Source organism: Ornithorhynchus anatinus, chromosome 3 (assembly GCF_004115215.2).
Source record: "Ornithorhynchus anatinus isolate Pmale09 chromosome 3, mOrnAna1.pri.v4, whole genome shotgun sequence".
Taxonomy (NCBI): Eukaryota; Metazoa; Chordata; class Mammalia; order Monotremata; family Ornithorhynchidae; genus Ornithorhynchus; species Ornithorhynchus anatinus.
The window spans coordinates 87,730,778-87,756,847 of record NC_041730.1 but is presented as its reverse complement, the minus strand read 5'-3'; the positions used below and the strand labels follow the sequence as shown (position 1 = coordinate 87,756,847).

The 26,070-nt window shown below is 48.8% G+C and overlaps 2 non-coding genes across 2 annotated transcripts; one reads left to right on the top strand and one right to left on the bottom strand.

Moving 5' to 3' along the window:
• Positions 1-374: 374 nt before the first annotated feature.
• LOC114810380 lies at positions 375-512 on the bottom strand. Its single transcript, XR_003758080.1, has one exon. It is a non-coding gene; the product is annotated as a small nucleolar RNA SNORA7 (small nucleolar RNA).
• A 24,797-nt stretch (positions 513-25,309) lies between these two features.
• Positions 25,310-25,448, top strand: LOC114810382. Its single transcript, XR_003758082.1, has one exon. It is a non-coding gene; the product is annotated as a small nucleolar RNA SNORA7 (small nucleolar RNA).
• The last annotated feature ends 622 nt before the right edge of the window (positions 25,449-26,070 follow it).

Sequence of the window (26,070 nt, the reverse complement as noted above, 5' to 3'; positions counted from 1 at the left end):
CCCCGGCGCTTAGAACGGTGCACTGCACATAGTAAGCGCCTGACAAATGCCAACATTATTATTATTATCATTTTTCTCCAAAATTGAGGCTGGTGATCGCTTCAATCTTTTCAATTTCAGTCGCTTTTAATCTTTACATTCTTCTTCATCCTCATTACGGTACTATCACTGTTTTATATCGTCTTATACCCATAGCGACTCCATGTGCACATCTCTCTCAGACTCCACCTGCAGTTGTTCTGGTTGTGTAAGCGTAGAGTTTTCTTGGTAAAAATACAGAAGTGGTTTAGCCTGGCCTTCTTCCACGCAGTGAACTCGAGTGTCCGCCCTCCACTCTCTCCCATGTCGCTGCTGCCCGGTACAGGTGAGTTTTGACTTGTAGCAGATTGCCTTCAACTCGTTAGCCCCCGCCTAAGCTAGGAAAGGAATGGGTCTGCCTCTGCTTGACTCTCCCTCCCATAGCCGAAACTGGCAGAGTACTGGAAACTCTCCAGGTGTGATCCTCAGAGGGCACAGTATCATTACTGCTGAATATTAATTGAGCACTCGCTGTATTGATAATAATAGTAGTATTTGTAAAGTGTTTTCTAAGTGCCAGTTAGTATATGCCAAGAATAAATTGCACATGTATGGAGAAAGGAGAATGGTTATATAGGTGTAAGTCATAAATACGTACAAACGACCTATAGGAAGTCGTGACAATCCGAGTATGTGGTTGGTGAAAAAAGTCCTGGTGGTACTTGGGTTAAAATTTGGGGAGAGGAGAAATTAATTGGGAAAGATGACCTGGAGATGAGTAAGATCATTATGGGCGTGGAATGTGTACTGTGATATTGTACTCTCCATTCATTCATTCGTATTGGGCGCTTACTGTGTGCAGAGCACTGTACGAGGCGCTTGGAATGTATGATTCGCTTGGATTCTCCCAACCCTTAGTATAGGGCTCTGCGCCTAGTAAGCGCTCAGTAGTTGCCGTTGTTTTTACGAGACGTTCTTCCCCTCGACTCTATCTATCGCCGTCGTTCTCGTCGGTCCGTCTCCCCCGATTAGACCGTGAGCCCGTCAAACGGCAGGGACTGTCTCTATCTGTTGCCGACTTGTTCATTCCAAGCGTTTAGTATGAATGAATGAATCAATCAATCAATACGTTTGAATGATCGAAAGAAACACCGTACTAAGAGCCTGGGTAGATACAAGATAATCAGGTCAGAAACAGTCCCGGTCCCACAGGGGGCTCACAGTCTAAGTTGGAAGGAGAACTTTCCTCATTTTACAGATGAGGAAACGAAGGGATGAAGAAGTTAAGTGACTTTCTTTCATTCATTCAATAGTATTTATTGAACGCTTACCAGGTGCAGAGCACTGTACTAAGCGCTTGGAATGTACAATTCGGCAACAGATAGAGACAATCCCTGCCCATTGACGGGTTTACAGTCTAATCGGGCGAGACAGACGGACAAAAACAGTAAGTGGTAGAGCTGGAATAAGAACCTAAATTCTCTGCCTCCCAGACCGCATTGTACAGATGTGAGATCTGCCTTGCAAATTTAAACGTTCCTTATTCACCCACACCAGTGGTTTTACCTCCTCCTGTCTCCCACAGGGCCCCCCCCCGCCCAAATCCAAACATTTGCTTTAAATGGTACATCCAGTATTACCCACCGTTCTCCCAGGAAAAGCTGACCCGATTTCCCTTTGGCCTAAAGTCTGAGTTTTATTAAATCCACTGCCTCATTTCCTTTAGGCCTGGGCATGAGGGAAAGAGACTGCTTTCTCGGGTGCTTCAGATTCCAGAGTCAAAATACTAACAACGGTTTCTGCCTTTTGCATTGCATAAGCTGGGAGTCAGGGGTTTGATCCCTGGGTGAGATGGGGTAGATTCTTAATCTGGGTCTTCATTTCCTCATCTGGAAAATGAGCATCAGTGATCACTTTCAAAAAGCTGCAATTGTGCTCACAGGCTTCCCCGTTGCCAAAAGCTATTAAGCCCCCTTGGTTTTCTCCTTTGTTTTATAGAGCAGTTTTTTCCCCTTGGTAAATGCATTGGCTGCTCCAGTCAATAAAATTTGAGTTCCACCTGTGTGCAGAGCGCTCTACGAAGTCCTTGGATGTTCTTCCGTAAGCCAGAGTCCCTGGTATGATGGGTATTTATGGAGCATGAATATTTCTGGGGAATATTTATGGAACACCCCTCAGGATACAGGACCCACGCCAGACTCACGCTATCTTTTCAGCCAGTATTGTTCCCAGGTTTGTGGTCGAGGCCGTTTTCCGGAGAGGTCTCCAGTGGATGATGATGGGACACCTCTCCACCCTCACTCCTCTTCCCGTCCCCCAGCCGGCCTTTAGCGCCCAAGAGCTTTACCTTTTCCCAGCCCCCTTCTGCCTTGCCACCGTCCCCCAAGCTGAAAGCTGAATGGAAGTAGACATAAAAGAAAAGGGTCAGGTTTCTCCACCAGCTCCGTGTTACCTTCACGCCCTGTCCTCCTTCAAAAATAAACCTGGCGGGGGCAGGGGCGGGCGGGAAGAGGAGGAGAATGGAAGGAGGAAGAGGAGGAGAAGGCTATTAGCATGTCTCAGCTTCCATACTGTATTTTTAGGGTTGGCATTTAGACTTGGCGTTGGGACAGGCGGCTGGATAACGCAAAGCATTTCCTCTTCCTGTCCAAGGAGACACGGGGTGGGTGTGTATGTGTGTGTGTGTGCCAGGGTGTGTTTGTGTGTGTGCACGACCCCACCAGCCCCCACTCAGGACACCCTACCGTCTCATTTCGTGCCTTCAGGTGCTTCCCGAATGGAGATTTCCACCTGTCCTCCCGAGGGTCTCCCTAGTCAATTAGTCAATCGTATTTGTTGAACTCTCACTGTGTGCAGAAGACAGAATGGCTTGGGAGAAGACAGAATGACAAACAGACACATTCTGTGCCCACAGTGAGCTTACGGTCTAGAGGGGGAGGCAGGCATTAATGTGAATAAATTACGGATAGGTACGTAAGTGCTGTGGGGGTGGGAGTGAGATGAATAAAGGAAACAAATCAGGGCAATGCAGAAAGGAGTGGGGGACGAGGAAAGGAGGGCTTAGGGAAGGCCTCTTGGAGGAGATGTGCCTTCAAAGAGGCTGTGAAGTAGAGGGGCGGGAGAAATTACTCGTCAGATAGACCCCAGTGGTCTCCAGGAGTTTTCCCTGCTGACGCTGAGGTCTTTTTCTCCATTCAATCGTATTTATGGAGACCCTACTGAGTGCAGAGCACTGTACTAAGCGCTTGGAAAGTACGATTCAGCAATAAAGAGAGACAATCCCTGCCCACGTCGGGCTCACAGTCTAAAAGGGGGGAGGCAGACATCAAAACAAATAAATAGGCATCAATAGCATCAGTGTAAATTAAAAGAATCATATGTACACATCAAAACAAGTAAACAGGCAATAATGTCAATAAGTAGAATTCTAGATGCGTACATATATACGCAAGTGCTGTGGGATGGGGAGTGAGTCAGGGCAACGGGGAGGGGAGGAGGAGCTAAGAAAATGGGGGGCTCAGTCTGGGAAGGCCTCTTGGAGGAGGTGAGCTCTCAGTAGGGCTTTCAAGGGGGAAAGTGTCGTTTGTTTGGCAGATTTGAGGAGGGAGGGCGTCCCAGGCCAGAGGTAGGACGTGGGCCAGGGGTCAACAGTGGGACAGATGAGAACGAGGCACAGAGAGAGAAGGTTAGCACCAGAGGAGCCGAGTGCGCAGCCTGGGATGTAGGCGAGAAGGGAGGTGAGGTACGAAGGGGGAAGGTGATGCAGAGCTTTGAAGCCAAGAGTGAGGAGTTTTTGCTTGATATGGAGGTTGATAGGCAACCACTGGAGAATTTCGAGGGGTGGGGGTGGTGGTGACATGCCCAGAATGTTTCTGTAGAAAGCTAATCCGGGCAGCAGAGTGAAGTATAGACCGAAGTGGGGAGAGACAGGAGGTTGGGAAATCAGAAAGGAGGCTGATGCAGTAATCCGGTCGGGATACGCTGAGTGATTGTACCAACGAGGTAGCCGTTTGGATGGAGAGGAAAGGGCAGACCTTGGCGATGTTGTGAAGGTAAGACCGGCATGTTTTGGGGATGGTTTAGATGTGTGGGGTGAGAGAGAGAGCGGAGTCAAGGATGAGAACAAGGTTGTGGGCTTGAGAGACGGGAAGGATGGTTGTGCCGGCCACTGAGACGGGATCCAGGATCCAGGCCCTCATCAGCTGATCAGTCAATCAACCAGTTGTATTTATTGAGCTCTTACTGTGTGCAGGGCACTGTACTAAGTGCTTGGGAGAGTACAATAAATCAGTTAATAATAATAATAGTATTTTTAAAGCACTTACTATGTGTCAAACACTATTCTAAGCAGTGGAGTAGGTAATAATAATAATGATGGCATTTATTAAGCGCTTACTATGTGCAAAGCACTGTTCTAAGCACTGGGGGGGGATACAAGGTGATCAGGTTGTCCCATGTGGTACTCTCAGTCTCAATCCCCATTTTTCCAGATGAGGTAACTGAGGCCCATAGAAGTGAAGTGACTTGCCCAAAGTCACACAGCTGACAGGCGGCTGAGGTGGAATTAGAACCCATGACCTCGGACTCCCAAGCCCAGGCTCTTTCCACTGAGCCACGCTGGTACAAGATGATCAGGTTGGATGAAGTTCCTGGCCTACGTGGGGCTCATACTATTAATCCCCATTTTACAGATGAGGTCACTGGGGCACAGAGAAGTGAAGTGACTTGACCAAGATCATACAGCAGACAAGTAGGGGAGTCAGGATTAGAATCCAGGTCCTTCTGACTTCCAGGTCCTTGCTTTATCCACTAGGCGATGCTACTTGAGAGACACATTGATAGAAACGTCGATAGACACATTCCCTGCTCCCACAGAGAGTTAACAGTCTAGACGGGGAGATGAACTTTATTTAATATAAATAAACAATTTATAATATATAATTTTAAAATATGTATGTAGCTATTCATTTGATCAAGAAATGGTATTTCTTGCGTATTTACTGTGTGCACAGCACTTTATCAGGTACATTGCAGGAGAGATGGCAGTTGCAAAAACTCTTCACGGGGAGCTTCTGGAGGGCGAAACAGACAAAATAGATTAGGAATAGGGGAAACAGTAGAGTATATGAATATTTCCGTAAGTGTTGTGAGACTGGGATGAGAAGTGATCAAGTTCATTCACTCAATTCATTCAATAGTATTTATTGAGCGCTTACTATGTGCAGAGCACTGTACTAAGCGCTTGGAATGTACAATTCGGCAACAGATAAGAGACAATCCCTGCACAGTGACGGTCTCACAGTCTAAATGGGGGAGACAGACAGCAAAGCAAAACAGAACAAAACAAAAACAAGACAACATCATCAAGATAAATAGGATCAAGGAAATATACACCTCATTAACAAAATAAATAGGGTAATAAGTAATATATACAAATGAGCACAGTGCTGAGGAGAGGGGAAGGGGGAAGAGCAGAGGGTGCGGGGGAGGGGAGGGGAAGGGGAGCAGAGGGAAAGCGGGGAGCTCAGTCTGGTTAGGCCTCCTGGAGGAGGTGAGCTCTCAGTAGGGCTTTGAAGGGGGGAAAGAGACTTAGTTTGGCGGAGGTGAGGAGGGAGGCCATTCCGGGACGATGGGAGGACGTGGCCCCGGGGCCGACGGCGGGATAGACGAGAACGGGGGACGGCGAGGAGGTGGGTGGCAGAGGAGTGGAGCCTACAGGCTGGGCAGTAGAAAGAGAGAAGGGAGGTGAAGTAAGACAGGGCAAGGTGATGGAGAGCCTGGAAGCCCAGAGTGAGGAGTTTTTGTTTCATGCGGCAACCACTGGAGGTTTTTAAGGAGGGGAGTGACATGCCCAGAGCGTTTCTGCAGGAAGATGGTCCGGGCAGCGGAATGAAGAATAGACTGGAGTGGGGAGAGACGGGAGGAAGGGGGATCGGAGAGAAGGCTGACGCAATAATCCAGCTGGGATATTATGAGAGCCCGTAGCAGTAAGGTACCCGTTTGGGTGGAGAGGAAAGGGCGGATCTTGGCGATATTGTTAAGGTGAGACCAGCAGCCGTTGGTGACGGATTGGATGTGTGGGGTGAACGAGAGAGTCGAGTCAAGGATGACACCAAGGTTGCGGGCTTGAGAGACGGGAAGGATGGTCCTACCGTCCACGGTGACGGGGAAGTCAGGGAGACGACAGGGTTTGGGAGGGAAGATAAGGAGCTCGGTTTTAGACATGTTGAGTTTTAGGTGGCGGGCAGACATCCAGCTGGAGACGTCCCGGAGGCGGGAGAAGATACGAGCCTGGAGGGAGGGGGAGAGAAGAGGGGAGGAGATGTAGATTTGGATGTCATCTGCAAAGAGATGATAGTTGAAGCCGTGGGAGCGGACGAGTTCGCCGAGGGAGTGAGTGTAGATGGAGAACAGAAGAGGGCCGAGAACTGACCCTTGACGATCCCCTACAGTTAGAGGATGGGAGGGGGAGGAGAAGCCCGCCAAGGAGATCCAGCATGAACGGCCAGAGAGATGAGATGAGAACCGGGAGAGGACGGAGTCCGTGAAGCCAAGGTGAGATAAAGTGTGGAGGAGAAGGGGATGGTCAGCAGTGTCAAAGGCGGCGGAGAGGTAGAGGAGGATTAGGATAGAGTAGGAGCCATTGGATTTGGCAAGAAGGAGGTCACGGGTGACCTTTGAGAGAGCAGTTTTGGTGGAGTGGAGGGGACGGAAGCCAGATCGCAGGGGGTCCAGGAGAGAGTTGCAGTTGAGGAATTCAAGGCAGCGAGTGTCGACGACTCGTTCTAGGAGTTTGGAAAGGAAGGGTAAGAGGGAGATAGGACGATAACTGGAAGGGGAAGTGGGGTCGAGAGAGGGTTTTTTTAGGGTGGGGGAGACGTGGGCGTGTTTGAAGGCAGAGCGGAAGAAGCCATTGGAGAGTGAGCTGTTAAAGATAGAAGTTAAGGAGGAGAGGAGGGAAGGGGCGATGATTTTTCTAAGGTGAACGGGAATGGGGTCCGAGGCACAGGTGGAGGGGGTGGCACTTGCGAGGAGGGAGGAGATCTCCTCTGAGGATACTGCAGGGAAGGATGGGAAAGTAGGGGAGAATCGATGTAGACAGGAGGGCAGATAGAGAAAATAAAGGATTTAGTCTGGGAGGGTCTCTTGGGGGATCTGTGATTTTAGGAGAGTTTTGAAGGTGGGGAGAATGGTGGGCTGTCAGATATGAGTGGAGAGGGGATTCCAGGCCTGAGGGAGGATGTGAGCAAGAGGTTGGTGCAATATAGACAAGATTGAGGTACATAGTAGGCTGGTTTTAGAGGAGCAGAGTGTACAGGGTGGGTTGTAGTAGGAAATCAGCAAGGTTAGGTAGGAAGGAGAGAGCTGATTGAGTTTCTCACAGCTGACGGTAAGGAGTATCATTTTGGGTGTGTGGGTGAACCCAGCCTGAACTCTCAAAGATGCTGCTGTGATTGTGGTAGGTTGGGGCACAGGACAGTTGAGCAGACTTGGATCCTGCCCTCTAAGAACTTCCATATTGACCTATGGCATTTCCAATTTGTATCTCCCTCTTAGGCTTAAAGTGACCGTATTTAGGGAGGGGGAGGCAGGAGAGGTCAAAGAGTGGAGAGTCAGAGACTATCTGGCTCATTTCCTCCCTCCTGCCTTGCCTCTCTCTCTCTCACTTCTAACAAGATCTTCAAACCTTGACCTCTTAGGCCTTCAGACTCTTTAACTTAAGAAAAAAGATGGTAATCAGCTACAAGAGGAGCTGATCCCGTGTCCGTGGGAAACCGGAAACCAAGATAAGGGTCCCCTGACATATGGAGGAGCAGAGCCAGAGGAACTTAAGAAAGCTGGACTGATGCGATGGAACCCCCAAATCTCCTGCTGTCTGGCGCAATCCCCCAATTTTACCACCTATCCTACCCAAAATGACAGCAGGACCCTCGGAATTCCCAGTTTATTATCATTATTAGTATTAATAGTAATAATAGCATTCGTAAGCACTTACTATGTACCAGACACTGTACTAAACACAGGGGAGGATACAGGCAAATCGGGTTGGACACGGTCCCTATCCCCATTTTACAGATAACTGAGGCTCAAAGAAGTGAAGTCACTTGATCAAGGTCACACAGCAGGCACGTGGCGGAGCCAGGATTAGAACCCAGGTCCTTCTGACTCCCAGGCCGTTGCTCTACCCACTAGACCACACTGTCTTCTCTCTTCCCTTGCCGTGACTTCCTTGGGCTGAGGATACTGCTTTAGAGAAGAATTATCTACGTGTCTGGTATGCGTGAGGGTGTGTGGATGGTGGAGGTGAGCTCTCTCCCTTGTTGATCCATTTCTCTCTGCCTTCCTATGATTCTCTCTCCCTCTCTCGGTTTCCCCCTTTGCCATCTTAGTCCACCTGTCTCTCTGTCTTTCTATTCCACCTTTCCAGTCTGCCTCTAGCCCTCGCTTTTTGCTTTCCCCTTTTCATTATCATCCTGATTACTCCCATCGTTATTATTTCTGGGATTATTAAATGCTCACTATTTGCAAAGCAACACAGTACTAAACACCGGTGTCATTTTAGGAAAAATCAGCTCTCACAGGAATGCTGACCCACGAGTGGCTCCTGCTCAGAATGGCAGCGAAAAACCCAGACAACAATAAGGATAGAATCCAGTCAGCAAGGAAAGCAGCTTAGATTTCAAGGATTCAAAAATCATCAGCAGTGAAACAGGGCAGTTAACGCGACTTGGGGGTGCCAAGCTCAGCCAACTCACCATTCGAGTTAAGCCATCCTGGGTAAGAAAATTCCACAATTTTCCCAGTGTACAGCAAGATGTGCAAGGCTTCTCTCCCTCCCCACCCCTGTCTCCCACCTGGGCTTGTTCTGCCTCAGTGATGGGAGCTTAATGAGACACTTGAGCCCCTCTCCACAGAGGAGACTGTTCCGGGGATAATGATCCCCCCGCTCCTAATAGCCCTTCCGATCCCATTTTGACCTTCTGAAAGTTATATTCCATTTAATGATAATAATTATGGTATTTACTAAGCCCTTACTATGTGCCAAGCACTGTTCTAAGCGCTGGGTTAGATTCAGGGTAATCAGGTTGTCCCTCCTGGGGCTCACATTTTTAATCCCCATTTTACAGATGAGGTAACTGAGGCACAGAGAAGTGAAGTGACTTGCCCAAGGTCACACAGCAAACAAATGGCGGAGCCGGGATTAGAACCCATGCCCTCTGATTCCCAACCCGTGCTCTTTCCACTGAGCCTCGCGGCTTCTAGGAGGAAGGAGTGAGCCGAAACAAACCTACCTTCTGTAAAAGAAGTGCTGTTTCACCTTAATAATAATAATAATAATAGTAATTATGGTATTTGTTTAGCGCTCGCTCTGTTCCCGAGCACAGTCCCAAGCACTGGGGTAGATACAGGCCGATCAGGTTGGACACAGTCCATGTCCCACACGAGGCCCACAGACTCGATCCTCATTTTTACAGATGAGGAAACTGAGGCCCTGAGACGTGAAGTGACTTGCCCGAGGTCACACAGCAGACAAGTGGCAGAGCCGAGATTAGGACCCATGCCCTTCTGAGTCCCAGGCCCGTGCTCTAACCATTAGGCCGTGCTGCTTCCCGGTAAACACAACGAATAGCACAGTTATCACTATTATTATTATCTGTTTCTATCAGCGTGGCTCAGTGGAAAGAGCCTGGGCTTGGGAGTCAGAGGTCATGGGTTCGACTCCCACCTCTGCCACTTGGCAGCTGTGTGACTGTGGGCAAGTCACTTCACTTCTCTGTGCCTCGGTTCCCTCATCTGTAAAATGGGGATGAAGACTGTGAGCCTCATGTGGGACAACCTGATTACCGTATATCTACCCCAGCGCTTAGAACAGTGCTCTGCACATAGTAAGTGCTTAACAGATACCGACGTTATTATTATCCTCAGCACTTGTGTATATGGTATATTCGATTGAAAATTCAACTCACTCTGGTACTACTCTCTGTAAAGATTTTAGGTCTGCCTCTCCGGTGAGAGTTTAAGCTCCTTTGGGGCAGAGAACATATCTTGCAAATCTGGTGTTCTCTCCACCTTTAGTACGCGTACCCTGCCAGCCGTAGGTGTTCAATAAATGTCTTACTACTGTAACTACTCTCCTGATTCCCGGCAGCCTTCTCTCCTCTTTCTCCCGTCAATGGGGGAAAAAAAAAAATTCAACAGGCTCAATCCATCTGGAGAAGTCTTTTTGCGGTGGAAACTCATAAATCTCCATTCAGCCCCTCCCGACCTTTCGTCTCCCCTGGGCGTCAGATGGAGTGAAAGGAAGTCTTTCTTCTATGGCTGGGACATGCGGGACAGGGGTTAAGCCAGATGTTATATAGATTCTCAGGGCTGTCAGCGTCAAGTCTCCTCGAGCTCCTTTCCCTCTCTCCCCCTAACCACCATCCTCCTCCAAGGAAATGTCTGCATTCTGGTGGAGGGAACTTTGATTTGGAGGTCAGCGGTTCCGCGGAAAGCGAGGGAAGCGAAGTGCAGACGGGAGGTGGGAGAGAGCGAGAGAAAATTCTGAAGTCATCTGGGGTTTATTCCTAGGGGACATGTGGGTGAGCGGAGCTTGCTGGTTGCCATGGAGATGTGCCCTTGTTCCAGGGTGGTCTGTGATGGGACCGGGGTGGTCTGTGATAGACCACCCATCCTTGCCCAGAGGTTGGAGGTTGGCTGGGAAAAGGGTCAGGAAAGGAAGTCAGACCCCCTGAAAAGAGACCCATGGAATTTCCACCCCCATTCCGGACCAACATGAGGGGAGCTTGCTATGACCATTCTCAAGAATGACAAGCAGCGTGGCCTAGCTGATGGATAATAATAATGTCGGTATTTGTTAAGCGCTTACTATGGGCAGGGCACTGTTCTAAGCGCTGGGGTAGACACAAGGGAATCAGGTTGTTCTATGTGGGGCTCACAGTCTTCATCCCCATTTTACAGATGAGGTAACTGAGCCCCAGAGAAGTGAAGTGACTTGCCCAAAGTCACGCAGCTGACAAGTGACAGAGCCGGGATTAGCACCCATGATCTCTGACTCCAAAGCCCGTGCTCTTTCCACTGAGCCACGCTGCTTCTCTGATCACGGCCCTGGGAATCAAAAGGACCATGGTTCTAATCCCAGCTCCGTCACTTGTCTGTTTTGTGACCTGGAGCAAGTCATTGAAATTCTCTGTGCCTCAGTTCCCTCACCTGTAAAATGGGGATATGACCGTAGCCGCATGTGGGGCACGCACTGTGTCCAGTTAGATTAGCTTGTATCTACGCCTGTGTTTAGTACAGTGCTTGGCACATAGTAAGCAATTAACAAATACCATTAAAAAAAAACCTACCCTTGCCTCCTACTCCATCGCCAGACGCATTTGACTGGTGACCACCCCCTCCGACACACACACGCATACACACACGAGAAGCAGCGTGGCTCAGCGGAAAGAGCCTCGGCTTCGGAGTCAGGGATCATGGGTTCGACACCCAGCTCTGCCACTGGTCATCTGTGTGACCGTGGGCGAGTCACTTCACTTCTCTGGGCCTCAGTTACCTCATCTGTAAAATGGGGATTAACTGTGAGCCTCACGTGGGCCGACCTGATGACCCTGTATCAACCTCAGCCCTTAGAACAGTGCTCTGCACATAGTAAGCGCTTAACAAATACCGACGTTATTATCCTGCTTAGGCAGAGACCACTGCAGTCATGAGGCTTGTCTTCCTAGACCCATCTGGCCCTGACTGGCTCGCTGACGTTGGGCTAATCATTCTCCGTCACTGGGCCTGTTTTCCCATCTGTAAATAAAGTCGCTATTTGGTCCACATTCACAACACCCTTTTTTCTTTAAAAAAAAAAGTATTTAAAAAATATTAAAAAGGTATAAAAAGGTATTATAAAGGTATTAAAAAGGTAAAAAGGTGCAGGGAGCCAAGTTCAGCGTCATGGCTGAAGGGTTCAGGGATATGCCGGGACATATAGGAGTAGCAGAGGCCTGCTTGGGTCTCCTGCCTGATTACCTCCCCCCTTTGAATGACAGGGGAAAGAGAGCGGGATGCTCTAGGGAGGAGCTTCAGGTGTGGAAGTGAGAGATGGGAAAGCAGCAGGAAGTCAGGGGTAGGAGGTAGGTAAAGGGTATTAAAAAAAAGATATTTATTAAGCACTTAATATGGGCCAGACACTATACTAAGTTCTGGAGTAGATGCAAGATAATCAGGTTGAACGGAATCCCCGTCCCACGTGGGGCTCGTGATGGAGATGGCTGTCTCTCCCACTAGACGGCAAGCTCCTTATGGACAGGGGACGTGTCTGCTAATTGTTGTATTGTGCTCTCCCGGGCGCTTAGGACTGTGCTCTGCACAGAGTTAATGCTTAATAAACACCATCGACTGATCCTGTAATATCGTTCAGAGCCTCAAGTGCGGCTGGAGGGAATGCGATCAGCCGCACGTGCCCTGGAGGGCTGGACTAGCTCAGACTGCACGGGCTTTTTTCCGGTTTGGCAATAATATTATGAATACATTATGTAATATATATCATGTTATCATATCAGATAATCATTATACCCATCGTACAATAATTTGTATTGTTATTATAATTAATTGATTATACAATAATTTGTTATGCAATAGTTTTCCCCCATTTCCCTCTGCTCCTCCCACCTCTCTTTCCCTCCCCTCAGCACTGTACTCGTCCGCTCAACTGTATATATTTTCATTACCCTATTTATTTCGTTAATAAGATGTACATCACCTTGATTCTATTTATTTGCTATTGTTTTAATGAGATGTTCTTCCCCTCGATTCTATTTATTGCCATCGTTCTCGTCCGTCCGTCTCCCCCTATTAGACCGTGAGCCCGTCAAAGGGCAGGGACTGTCTCTAGCTGTCACCGATTTGTCCATTCCAAGCGCTTAGTACAGTGCTCTGCACATAGTAAGCGCTCAATAAATACTATTGAATGAATGTTCCAGTCCCTGTCCCCGGCTCTGATCATGACCGCCAGTGGCCCTGCATGGGAAAGCGGTTAAAGCCACCACGCTCCCATCCAAGTTCTGCCCAGAGGCCTGTTAGGAAGAGGTCACCCGAATCTACAGGGGGTGGTCTGTGAGAATCTATCGATCTCAGCGTTGCTAATGATTTCCAAGGGAGGGAAAGGCACCTGCACCACCCCTCGCACACGGACACCGCCGTATCCACCGGGACAAGCTCATCTGCTCAGAGAAGCAGCGAGCAGAGCAGCTGGTCATTCTCCGGCCGGCCTCGGGGACGGGGAGGGGCGGCCCTAAAGGAAGCAACATTGTGGCAGGCTGCTGGGGCATGACCCGGGGAGAATAGAGCCGGGTTTGCGGGGAGCCAAGTTCGGTGTCACGGCTGAGGGGTTCGGGGATATGCCGGGACATCCAGGGATAGCAGAGGCCTGCTTGGGTTTCCTGCCTGACTGCCTTCCCCTGCCCCCAACCCCATCTTCCCCCCTTTGAATGACGGGGAAAGAGAGCGGGATGCTCTAGGGAGAAGCTTCAGGCGTGGAAGTGAGAGATGAGACAGCAGCAGGAAGTCAGGGGATGGGGCATTTGAGCATCCAAGAGAAAGACAAAGTCAGCTCACTTCCTGGCAGAGGGGAAAAATTCCCTAAGGAGTAGAAATACCACAGCGTGGCTCAGTGGACAGAGCACCGGCCTGGGAGTCGGAAAGTCCTGGGTTCTAATCCCAGCTCTGCTTGTCTGCTGTTTGTCCTTGGGAAAGTAAAGTCACTTCTCTGGGCCTCAGTTACCTCATTAATAAAATGGGAATTAAGACTGTGAGCTCCTTGTGAAACAGGACTGTGTCCAACCCGATCGACTTGTATCTGTCCCCGCCCTTAGAACAGTGCTAGGCACATAGTAAGTGCTTAACGAGCACCATAGTTGTTAACTATGGGAGTGATCCCCAAAGAAAGGAGGGGCGGAACACAGCCTTTCGACCGACCTCCAAGCTGAACCTGGATTCCACCCAACTGACTTCTTGGAAACCCCCACGCTGCTGATTGAAACAAAAGCAGCTCAATTCTCAGTCGATCATTTGATAGTATTTATTGAGTGCTTCCTCTGTGGAGAGCTCTGTTCTGAGTGCCTGGATTAGTACAGTAGGGTTAGTAGACGCAATCCCTGCCATCGAGGACTTTAAAATTTAGCAGTGGGAGACCGTCACTGAAAGTGAATTACTAGAAGGAGGAAGCAACAGAATTTAGACACATGTACGTAAACGCTTTGGGCTGGGGTGGGGGCCTGGAGGAGGCAGATAGCACGAACTCACTCCCAGCTGGGGTCCATTTTCCCGTCTTTCAGTTCCGATACACCCCTCTAGTCGAGGCTTTGTCAATCCAAGTGGGTGCCAGGGAGGAGGAGGAGGAGGAGGTGAGGTGAGGTCAGTCCCTTACCAGTGGGCATCATCAGGGGTGCTGTTTTTGAACAGCGGAACCAGTCTCTGAATGCAGTCATCGGCAAGCTGCTCCGGAGCCGGTCGGTATTTATTGAGCACTTACCGTGTGCAGAACACTGTTCTAAATGTTTGGGGGAGTACAGTATAACATTAAACGGTCACATTCCCTGCCCACAACGAACTTACAGTCTGCGGACCTTAATATAAATACATTACAGATATGTACGGAAGTGCTGTGGGGATGGGAGGGGGCATGTGTAAATGAGTAATCAGGATGAAACAGAAGGGAGTGGGAGAAGAGGAAAAGAGAGCTTAGTCTGGGAAGGCCTCTCGGAGGAAATGTGTCTTCAATAAGGCTTTGAAGTTGGGGAGAGTTATTGTCTGTCGGATGTGAGGTAGGAGTGCATTCCATGCGAGGCAGGATAATAATAATAATAATTACGGTGTTTGTTAAGGGCTCACTATGTGCCAAGCACAGTTCTAAGCTCTGGGGTAGATACAAGGTAATCAGGTTGTCCCACGCGGGGCTCACGGTCTTAATCTCCATTCAGATAAGGGAGCTGAAGGCCAGAGAAGCGAAGTGAGTTGCCCAAGGCCTCACAGCAGACAGGTGGCGGAGCCGGAATTAGAACCCACGTCTCCTGACGCCCAAGCCCGTGCTCTTGCCACTAGGCCATGCCTAGTGGGATGATGATGTTGGTATTTGTTAAGCGCTTACTATGTGCAGAGCACTGTTCTAAGCGTTGGGGTAGATACAGAGTAATCAGGTTGTCCCACGTGAGGCTCACAGTCAATCCCCATTTTTACAGATGAGGGAACCGAGGCACAGAGAAGTGAAGTGACTTGCCCACAGTCACACAGCTGGCAAGTGGCAGAGGGGGGATTCGAACCCATGACCTCTGACTCCCAAGCCCGGGCACTTTGCACTGAGCCGCGCTGCCTGTGGGCGAGAGGTCAGTGGCGAGCTAGACGAGATGGAGGCGCAATGAGAAGATTAGGGAGGTAACGAGAAGAGCGAAGCACGCGGGCTGCATTGTAGTAGGAGAGTGGTGAGGTAGAAGGGAGTAAGATATTGAGCACTTTTCCTAACTCATGCTGACACACCAGCCCGGCACTCCCTTCTACCTCACATCCACCAGGCCCCAGCTCTTGCAGTCCTCCTAAAACCCCACTTCCAGGAGGCCTTCCCTGACTGATTCACAATAGCCCACTCTCTTTGGCCCGGCACCAATCAATCCATGGTATTTATTGAGTGCTCACTGTGTGTGTAGCACTGTACTGTTTGGGAGAGTACAATACCACAGGGAAGCATCAACGATCCCTGCCCACAAGAAGCTTACAGACTAGAGGGACGAACCTTTACTTAGCATCTGTGTCCTTTAATCTTATCCCCAGCATTCACGCACCTAAGAATCGCTTCATATTCTACCCAGATATTTATCGTGCGTAGCCTAGTGGATAGAGCGTGGGCTGGGGAGTCAGAAGGACGTGGATTCTAAACCTAGTTCTGCATTTAATAATAATAATTATGGTATCTGTTAAATGCTTACTATGTGCAAAGCACTCTTCTAAGCCCTGGGGTTGAACCAGGTTGTCCCACGTGGGGCTCACAGTCTTAATCCCCATTTTCCAGATGAGGTAACTGAGGCACAGAGAAGTGAAGTGACTTGCCCAAAGTCACACAGCCGATAAGTGGCGGAGCCAGGATTAGAACCCACGATCTCTGACTCCAAGCCCGGGCTGTTTCCCCTAAGGCATGCTGCTTCTCTGCCGTGAGACCCTGGGGAAGTCACTTTACTTCTCGGGGCCTCAGTTACCTCACCTATAAAATGGGGATTAAAACTGCAAGGCCCATATGATCGATTAGACCGTAAGCCTGTCAAACGGCAGGGACCGTCTCTATCTGTTGCCGACTTGTTCATTCCAATCGCTTAGTACAGTGCTCTGCACATAGTAAGCGCTCAATAAATACTATTGAATGAGGTAGGGACTTTGTTCAACCTGATTTGCTTGTATCTACCCCAGTGTTTAGCATATAGTAAGTGCTTAACAAATACTACGATTGTTAGTCAATTTGTTTGCTTGGCTATTTCATCCTATGTTTGCACTGCTTCTTGCTTTATTCTTGTTTAGTGTCCTACTTTCACTACTTGTAAATTACTTGTGGCCTGCCTTATTAGATTATCAACTCCTTAAAGGGAGGCAACATAAATCCTGCAGTTGTTGGCATAATGCTCAGTATTCATTCATTCAATCGTATTTATTGAGCACTTACTATGTGCAGAGCACTGAACTAAGCGCTTGGAAGGTTCAGTTCAGCAATAAAGAGAGTTAATCCCTGACCACATCGCACTAACAAGCCTAAGATTCAGTAGGAGTCCCAGGAAGGTGATTAATCAATCACCTTCAATCAGTAAATATTTACTCAGCACCTGCCATATACAAAACACTGTACTGAGCGCTTAGGAGAGTACAGTACAAAAGAGCTGGTAGGCACATTCCCTTCCCGCAAGGAGCTCACAGTCTAGAAGGGGGAGACAGGCATTAATCAATCAATAGTATTTATTGAACGCTTGTTGCGTGCAGAGTGCTGTACTAAATGCTTGGGAGAGTACAATATAACAGGGTTAGTAGACACATTCCCTGCCTGCAATGAGCTTACATTAAAATAAATCATGGATGAACATTAAATGCTGTGGGGCGGAAGGTGGGGTGAATATTATGGGCTTATCTCACCATAACCATGTGCAGAAAGTAGCACGCGAACTTCGCTACTGTTGTCTGCTCCTACTTTACTTTAAACCTGACCCGGTTGAGTAGTTATTCAGTTTAGAGCCTTTGTTAAGACTTCACTTAGGGTCAGTTGTGTTGGTAGTGTGAGGCTGTAAGCTTATTGTGCGCAAGGAATCTGTCTGTTTATTGTACTGTACTCTCCCAAGCGCTTAGTACAGTGCTCCGCACTCAGTAAATGCGACTGAATAAAGGGCACAGATCCAAGATGTGACCGGTATCTGGATTCGGGTGGGGCAGTCCCCCAAACTAAGAATCTGTCCTGTGGAGTGACCTGATGTCTTTGACACCTTTATGTCTCCCAAATCTGTAAGTTTGGCTGGCCATGTGGTCGTTTAAAATAAAAAAAAAAAACCCAGCGGTTGCTCTGCCCATGCATTTCAACTATGCCCTGGGAGGGTAATGGGTGCCCAGGTCGGCCTGCATCTTCCTCCCCGTGTAGGGTCCTGGGGATCAGGAGGCATAGGTGCTCCGTGGGCCAAATCCTCTGGGGTCAAACAATCCATCACGTTTATTGAGCATTTACCATGCGGAGCGCTGTGCTAAGCACTGGGGGGAGTACAACGCATCGGAGTTGGTAGTTATGTTCCCTGCCCACAGTGAGCTTACCGAGTGCCAAGCTTTGCGGTAGATCGGTCAATCAGTCGATCAGTCAGTAAATGAGTATTTACTGAGTGCTTACATGATATCTGTTAAGTGCTTATTATGTGCCTGTACTAAGTACCGGGGTGGATGCAAGCAAATCGAATTCAGGCCCAGGAGCTGAGACAGAGGCCGGTGGGGCACCCAGCCTTGACTGCAGCAGAACCAGAAGATTCAGGCTCCCAGGAAGGTCTCCCGGGCCAGTCCCGAGCCCGGAATCGCTCCCTTTCCCGTTTCCCTATCCGCCTCAGTTCTCCACCCAGGCCTGCCCTCCACCTCTGTCCCCGGCTCTCAGAAACCGGGGACGGCCCCTGCAGAACCTGTTAAGAGGATAGGAGCGAAATAACAAATCCAGGGTTTGTAAAGGATTCTGCCAGAAAAGAGCTTGAGAGAAACAGAGTGAGTCAGGAGAGTATGTTGTCATGTGCTACTAAGGGAACTATATCCATGAGCAGGAAATGAGGGAATTGGAAGCAGTATGGAAATGTTTCTTTTTTTTTTTCCTTTTTAAAATTTTCCACTTTCCTGCCCCACCTACTTCCTCCTAACGCTTCCTCTTCCCCCTCTGACTGGGCCCTGATTGGATTCGTCCTCTGTCTTTTCCTCTTTCCTGCCAAGGGGCAGCCTTTCAGCCCGGCCAGTAAGGGGAGGGTTCCGACAGCTCAAGAGAAGGAGATGGAAGCGGTGGAGACTGCGTGGCATCTCCCTTACTCCGCTCTAAAGTACATACTTGTTGACGGCTTGTCAGCGTCTCTCCATCTTTCGTTCATTCGTTCATTCAGTCGTATTTATTGAGCGCTTTCTGTGTGCAGAGCACTGTACTAAGTGCTTGGAAAGTACAATTCAGCAACAAATAGAGACAATCCCTGCCCACAACGGGCTCACGGTCTAGAAGGCGGGAGACACATCAAAACAAGTAAACGGGCACCAGTGGCATCATTTTAAATAAATAGAATTACAGATATGTACACATCATTAATAAAAAGAAATAGAATTGTAATTATAAATATGTACATATATACACAGGTGCTGTGGGACGGGGAGTGGGGTAGAGCAAAGGGAGTGAGTTGGGGCGATGGGGAGGGAGAGCAGAGGAAAAGGGGATCTTAGTCTGGGAAGGCCTCTTGGAGGAGGTGAGCTTTCAGTAGGGTTTGGAAGGTGGGGGGAGTTGGCTAGTTTGAGGAAGGAGGGCATTCCAGACCAGAGGTGGGATGTGGGTCAGGGGTCGACGGTGAGACAAGTGAGAACAAGGCACAGTGAAAAGGTTAGCACCAGAGGAGTGGAGTGTGCGGGCTGGGATGTAAAGGGAGAGAAGGGAGGTGAGGTAGGAGGGGCGAGGTGATGGAGAGCTGTGAAGCCAAGAGTGAGGAGTTTTTGTTTCTTGCAAAGTTGATAGGCAAACACTGGAAGTTTTTGAGGAGGTAGGTGACATGCCCAGAACGTTGCTATAGAAAGATAATCCGGGCAACAGAGTGAAGTATAGACTCTGAATGAATGAATGAAGTGGGGAGAAGACAGCTTGGGAGATCAGAAAGGATGCTGATACAACAATCCAGTCGGGATAGGATGAGTGACTGTACTAACCTGGTAGCAGTTTGGAAAGAGAGGAAAAAGTGGATCTTGGCGATGTTGTGAAGGTGAGACTGGAGGGTTTTGGTGACGGATTGGATGTGTGGGGTGAATGAGAGATCAGAGTCAAGGATGACACCGAGGCTGCGGGGCATGTTAGACGAGAAGGATGGTTGTGTCATCCACAGTGACGGGAAAGTCAGGGAGAGAACAGGGTTTGGGAGGGAAGATCAGGAGCTCAGTCTTGGACATGCTGAGTTGTAGGTGGTGGGCAGACATCCAGGTGGAGACGTCTTGAAGGCAGGAGGAGATGCGAGCCTGGAGGGAGCGAGAGAGAACAGGGGAGGAGATGTGGATTTGGGTATCATCCGCATAGAGATGATAGTAGAAGCCGTGGGAGCGAATGAATTCATCAAGGAAGTGAGTATAGATGGAGAACAGAAGGGGACCAAGAACTGACCCTTGAGGAATTGCTACAGTTAGGGGGTGGGAGGGGGAGGAGGAGCCCGTGAAGGAGACCGAGAATGAACGGCCAGAGTGATAAGAGGACAACCGGGAGAGGATGGAGTCAGTGAAGCCAAGGTTGGATAACATGTTGAGGAGAAGGAGATGATCGACAGTGTCAAAGGCAGCTGAGAGGTCGAGGAGGATAGAGTAGGAGCCGTTGGATTTGGCAAGAGGTCATTGGCGACCTTTGAGAGGGCGATTTCAGTGGAGGGGATGGAAGCCGGATTGGAAGGGGTCGAGGAGAGAGTTGGAGGAGAGGAATTCTGGGTTCTGAGGTACCAATTTCTCTGAATCTCCACTTCCCCTTCCCCCACCAGCCGCTGTGACTTAGGAGAGGCCAGAAACACGTGAACTCAGGCATCTGACGTGTTGTTTTAAAATAAAATAAAATAAAATAAAGCCAAGTTGGAAAAAGAGCAAATGCAACCCATAAAAGCAGGAAGGCTAAAAACGTCTGTTTGAGGAGAAGTTGGTTTACATGGCCGAGATTAACAAGACAGAGGGAGGGCTGACTTAGCCTTCTCTCCCTCGGCCAGAGGAGTCCAGGAAGAGAGCCAATCCGGTCCCTAATTACCTTGTTCCTCTCGGCCACGTAATGACGTGTGCAGTTTGAAGCTGCTGATGGTGGCTGCGGGGTCTGGTGGGGAGACCGCTAGGCTTTTGGGGAGACGGCTCCGTTCTGCGTGACCACAAGCCTTTCCCTCTGCTACTCTTTGGCAGTGTCCAGTTGCTCCCTGAAGGTGGAAATGGAAGCTCAGCCTGCAGGAGAAGCTTCGTTGAAAGTCACCAGCGGGGTAGGGCTATAGAGGACGTCTCTGGGTATTTGCCTGGACGTCAGTGAGGCAATTTTTGTACACCTATCCCTGTCTCCTGGTGGGGTCATCGGGATTTCTCCAATCCCCAGAAGCCTCACGAGTCTGGGAAGCAGCATAGCCTAGTAGAAAGAGAATGGGCTTGAGACTCAGAGGACCTACCTGGGTTTAAATCTCAGTTCTGCAAATTGCTTGCTGTAACCTTGGGTAGGTCATTTAAGTTATCTGTGCCTTAGTTTCCTCAACTGTGAAATGGGAACTAAATCTTCATCCCTTTAACTTAGACTGTGAGCCAGGATCTGTTTCCAACCTGATGAACTTGTACCTTCCCCAGTGCTTAGAACAGTGTGTGCACATAGTAAGCACTTAACAAAGACCATAAAAAAACATTCTACCTACTGGCTTGGCATCCTGAGAATTGGCTAAACTGGTGGAGAGAAAGAAAGTGCAACTCAGATCACTGGGTCAAATACAGTGGATTATTAATTTTCTAGAGGTTGGTTAATCAGCTTGTGCACTGTCATCTCAGCCTCTTCTTTTACCTCACAGAGCTTGGCACATGGTAAGTGCTTCACAAATATGACCATTATTACTATTATTGTAAACTGTAAAAGCGAAGTGACTTGCCAAGGTCACACAGCAGGCAAGTGGCAGAACCAGAATTAGAACCCAAGCACTCTGATTCGCAGGCCCGTGCTCTTTCCATTAGGCCCCGCTGCTTCCCTACTATTATTATTCCCTCTTCCTTTCTCCGGTAGTCTGCCATTTGGTTTCTGCATTGCTCATTAATACTGACTCTCCAGGCTTGAAATGCATATCCGTCATGTGCTGTGACTTATTAACAGTCCTTGCGGAGGAGAGGATTGAAGCTAATTTGATGTATTTTTTTTAAAAAAAGAGTAACAGCTTTCTAAGGGTTTTTCTTTTCCCTCCATTAAGATGCCACTCTTGGAGGCTAAGGACCTCATCTTGGATCTTTTGAGCTCAGTGCCAGGTGGGTAGCATGCTGGTACAGAGCTGGGCTAGCATCAGTCCAGGGCAGTGTGATGCTGGTACCCGGCTCTTGTGGTACCATTACAGGAGGGCATTGAACGAATGCTTGATTGAGCAACAGAATGACTTAAGGGATTGAAAATAAGGTGACCAGATACCTGGTCACCTCTCGTGGGATGGGAGAGAGGACAGAAGACCCGACGGGAGAGGAGAAAGAGTAGGGAAAGGGAGAGGAGCAGGGGCAGGGAAGGTGAAGGAAAAGAGAAACACAGAATGTTGGGCATTTCCTTCTCCTTGGCTCCTTTTTCAGTTGGCCTCCACCATCCCCAGCTGCCCAGGATCAGAAGTTCTGCCCGGGCTGGGGGTTGGGCAGTGGAGGGCGGTGGCAAGGAAAGGAGGGCCGCAGTAGTACAGAGTGGCAAGTGCCCAAAGGCTAATGGCAACCATGGGCTCCTGAATGCCCTCTGGAAGTAAAACCGACCTTTCCATGAGTTTCCTTCCAGCTGCACTGGAAAGTCGGGAGGACCTGTTTAGGCACCAGGGCTGACACCCCAGCTCAAAGCAGATCCCCCACGGGGTCCATCCAGGGCCTGTTTTGGTGGTGGGATAGAGCCCCCGAAGTGCTACAGTGTAGCTGAAAATAGAGAAAGGCTACAGGTGTTTTTTTTATGGTATTTAAGGGCTTACTATGTGCCAAGCACCGTATTGAGCGCTGGGGTAGATACAAGTTAATCAGCTCACAGTCTTAATCCCCATCTCACAGATGAGATAACTGAGGCCCAGAGAAGTGAAGTGACTTGCCCAAGGTCACACAGCAGATAAGTGGAGGAGATGGGATTAGAACCCAAGTCCTCTGACTCCCAGGCCCATGCTCTTTCCACTAGGCCATTCTGCCTCCACTTGCCGCAGGCTTCCACCTGCTTTTCATCCATCTCCTGGTGGCCTTCTCTTTCTCGGATCCCCTCTCTTCCTCCTCCTCCCCATTTGCTCCCCAGTCCCAAAGGCTTTTTCCCTTCTAGCCCTATCAGTAACCTGTCCCTCCAATCATGCTTTTTAACTCACAGGTGGGGTGGGCCGGGGGTGTACGTGCACATTTTTGGCCTCTCATCATCAGCTTTACACCTGTTTCTCTCCAAAAGCATCTCAGGAGATTAAGGCGTGATAAAGCGATATAAATAATTGGGTCTCTCTCACATACGTGCACGTGAGTTTACATAGATGTATAGCTGTACTCGGTGTTCACCGATGATCTTATCGCTGATGATACTTTATCCCTTACGCACGAGTGGCTGATAAGGTCGGCATGGGACTGACAATCCCTTCCCCATTGCGGGCATAGAAGGACAGCCCTAGAAGGCATCGTTGCATTGGATAATCACGGCACCTGATAGTCCTCCCTCTTGGGGTTACAATCATTCTTCAGTTCCGAGATAGTCACTCAGCTTCTGATTGTGGCCAGCTAGGCTCATCTGCCTTTTGCTCCCTTGTTCTGCCACATTGCTTGAGGTTTCCCTTCTTTGAGCCCTTAAAGCTTTTCTACTGCCTGCCTTCTGCATGATTATCGTATTTCAGCTTACCATAGAGCAGCCAGAGATTAGTTGCTGGGGGCCTCCCGTCGCCACGCATTTTCCTCCCTTGTTGTGCCCAGCAAAGTTGTGATGTGATGAAGACCACTGCAGTTCTGGGTTTCTGATCAGTCTAGAATCTCGCTGTATGTGATCTGTCTTTCCACTTGGTGCTAGAGATTGCATATAGATGGGGTTGGTGAAATTGGTTAATCAACGAATGGTCTTTATTGGGTGCTTACCATGAGCAAAGCACTGTACTGCGTGGTTGGCAGAGTACAATGCAATCAAATAGGTAGACAAAATAGGTAGACATGATGCCTGCCCACAGGGAGTTTACAGATTAGAGGAGGACATTCCCAAGTCCTGCCTCTGTCCTGAGACACCCTCCCTCCTCTGATAATAATAATTTTGGTATTTGTTAAGCACTTACTATGTGCCAAGGACTGTTCTAAGCGCTGGGGTGGGCTCAAGGTTATCAGGTTACCCCACATGGGGCTCACAGTCTTAATCCCCATTTTAAAGATGAGGTAACTGAGGCCCAGAGAAGTTAAGTGACTTGCCCAAAGTCACACAGCTGACAAGTGGCGGAGCTGGGATAGAACCCATGACCTCTGACTCCCAAGCCCTTGCTCTTTCCACTAAGCCACGCTGCTTCTCCTTTAATCCTATAGATGATGACTCTCCACCCATTCGAAGCCTTATCGAAGGCCCATCTCCTCCAAGAGGCCTTCCCTGACTAAGCCCTCATTTCCCCTTCTCCCACTCCCTTCTGCATCGCCCTGGCTTGCTCCCTTTATTCATTCCCCCCTCCCAACTCCACAGCACTTATGTACATATCCATAATTTATTTATTTATATTAACGTCTCTCCCCCCCTCTAGACTGTAAACTCACTGTGGGCAGGGAATGTGTCTGTCTATTGCTATGCTGTATTCTCCCAAGTGCTAGTACAGTCCTCTGCACACAGTAAGCATTCAATAAATATGACTGAATGTAGGAATGAATAAATCTACATGTTTGTGGGTGCTTCTACAGCACAATGCTCAGTGTATAGGAGCTCTTGCATGAGTGATTCAAAGACTTTTAATGATGTTCTCTGCCTCTTGAATTGTAAGAGTTTCCCAGGAGGTCAGAATTTATAATGTGACACTGGCGTCTGGATTTCCTTGTTATGATTGAGCAAGACTGTGTCAAATAAGCTGAAAAGGAATGTCACTAGAAAAACATCCTGGTCGACTCTGTCGGGTTGGGGAAAGCACCTTATCACGATCCCTCTGGTACGCTGCTGATCTCAGCAAACTAAAATCCCATCTTCTCCAAGAGGCCTTCCGCAACTATGCCCTTATTTCCCTTATTCCCTCTCCTTCTGCATCATCTCTGCACTTGGATCTGTATCCCTAAAAGAACTTGATATTCACCACACGCTCAGCCCCACAGTACTTGTGAACATGACCGTAATGTATGCATATTAATGCCTGTCTCCCCATCTAAACTGTAAGCTCACTGTGTGCAGGGATCATGTATACTAAACCTGATGTACTGGACTCTCCCAGCTACCTAATATGGTGCCTCCACACACAGTAAGCACTCAATAAATACCATTCACTGGTTCGTTGACTGGTCACAGAGGAATTGGAAAAGAGATTGGGGTTGGCTCAGGATGATCCCCCCCCTTTAAAAAAAAACAGTATTTGTTAAGCTCTGTGTTCCAGGCACCGTACTAAGCTCTGGGATAGACACAAGCTGATCAGATTGGACACAGTCCATGTCCCACGTGGAGCTCTCGGTCATAATCCAAACTTTATAGATGAGAGAACTGAGGCACAGAGAAGTTAAGCTACTTGTCCAAATTCACAAAGCAGACAAGTGGCAGGTCCTTCTGACTCTAAGGCCCATGCTCTGTCCACTAGGCCATGCTGCTTTACATTTCACATAGAATCAACTCGGTCACTCAATCAGTAGTATTTACTGAGATCCTACTATGTGTGCACCCCTCTCAGTCTCGCACCTGGAGAGTTTCCAGTACTCTACCAGTCTCAACTATGGGAGGGAGAGTCAAGCAGAGACATATTCAATTCCATTCCTAGCTTGGGCAGTGGCTAGCGAGTGGCAGGCCATCTGCTACAAGTCCAAACTCACCTGTGCTGGGCAGCAGCGGCGCGGGAGAGAATTGAGGACAGAGACTCAAGTTTACTGCGTGGAAGGAGCAATGGTAAACCAGTTCCATATTTTTACCAAGAAAACTCTGGATCCACTACCAGAACGATTGCAGATGGAGCTGGGGCGTTCCGGGAGAGATGCGTCCGTGGCGTCGCTATGGGTCGGACACGACTCGACGGCATAAGGCAAGGCAAGACTTTGTGCGCAGCACTGCACTAAATGCTTGAGAAAGCACAGTAGAATTAGTAGACACGATCCATACCCTCAAGGTGCTTACAATCTAGAAGATAGACTTTAAAATGAATTACAGAAATGAGCAAGTAATAGAATATAAATATACGTTCTTCAGTGCTATGGTGGTCCAGAAATGCTGAAGATGCAGCTGGTAGGGGTCGATTAGAATGTAAGCCCGTCAATGGGCAGGGACTGTCTCTATCTGTTGCCGATTTGTACATTCCAAGCGCTTAGTACAGTGCTCTGCACATAGTGAGCGCTCAATAACTACTACTGAATGAATGAATAGAGGGTGATAAGGAAATCAGGCAGGGCTTTCTGGAGGAAGTATGATTTCGGAAGGCTTTTGAAGATGGT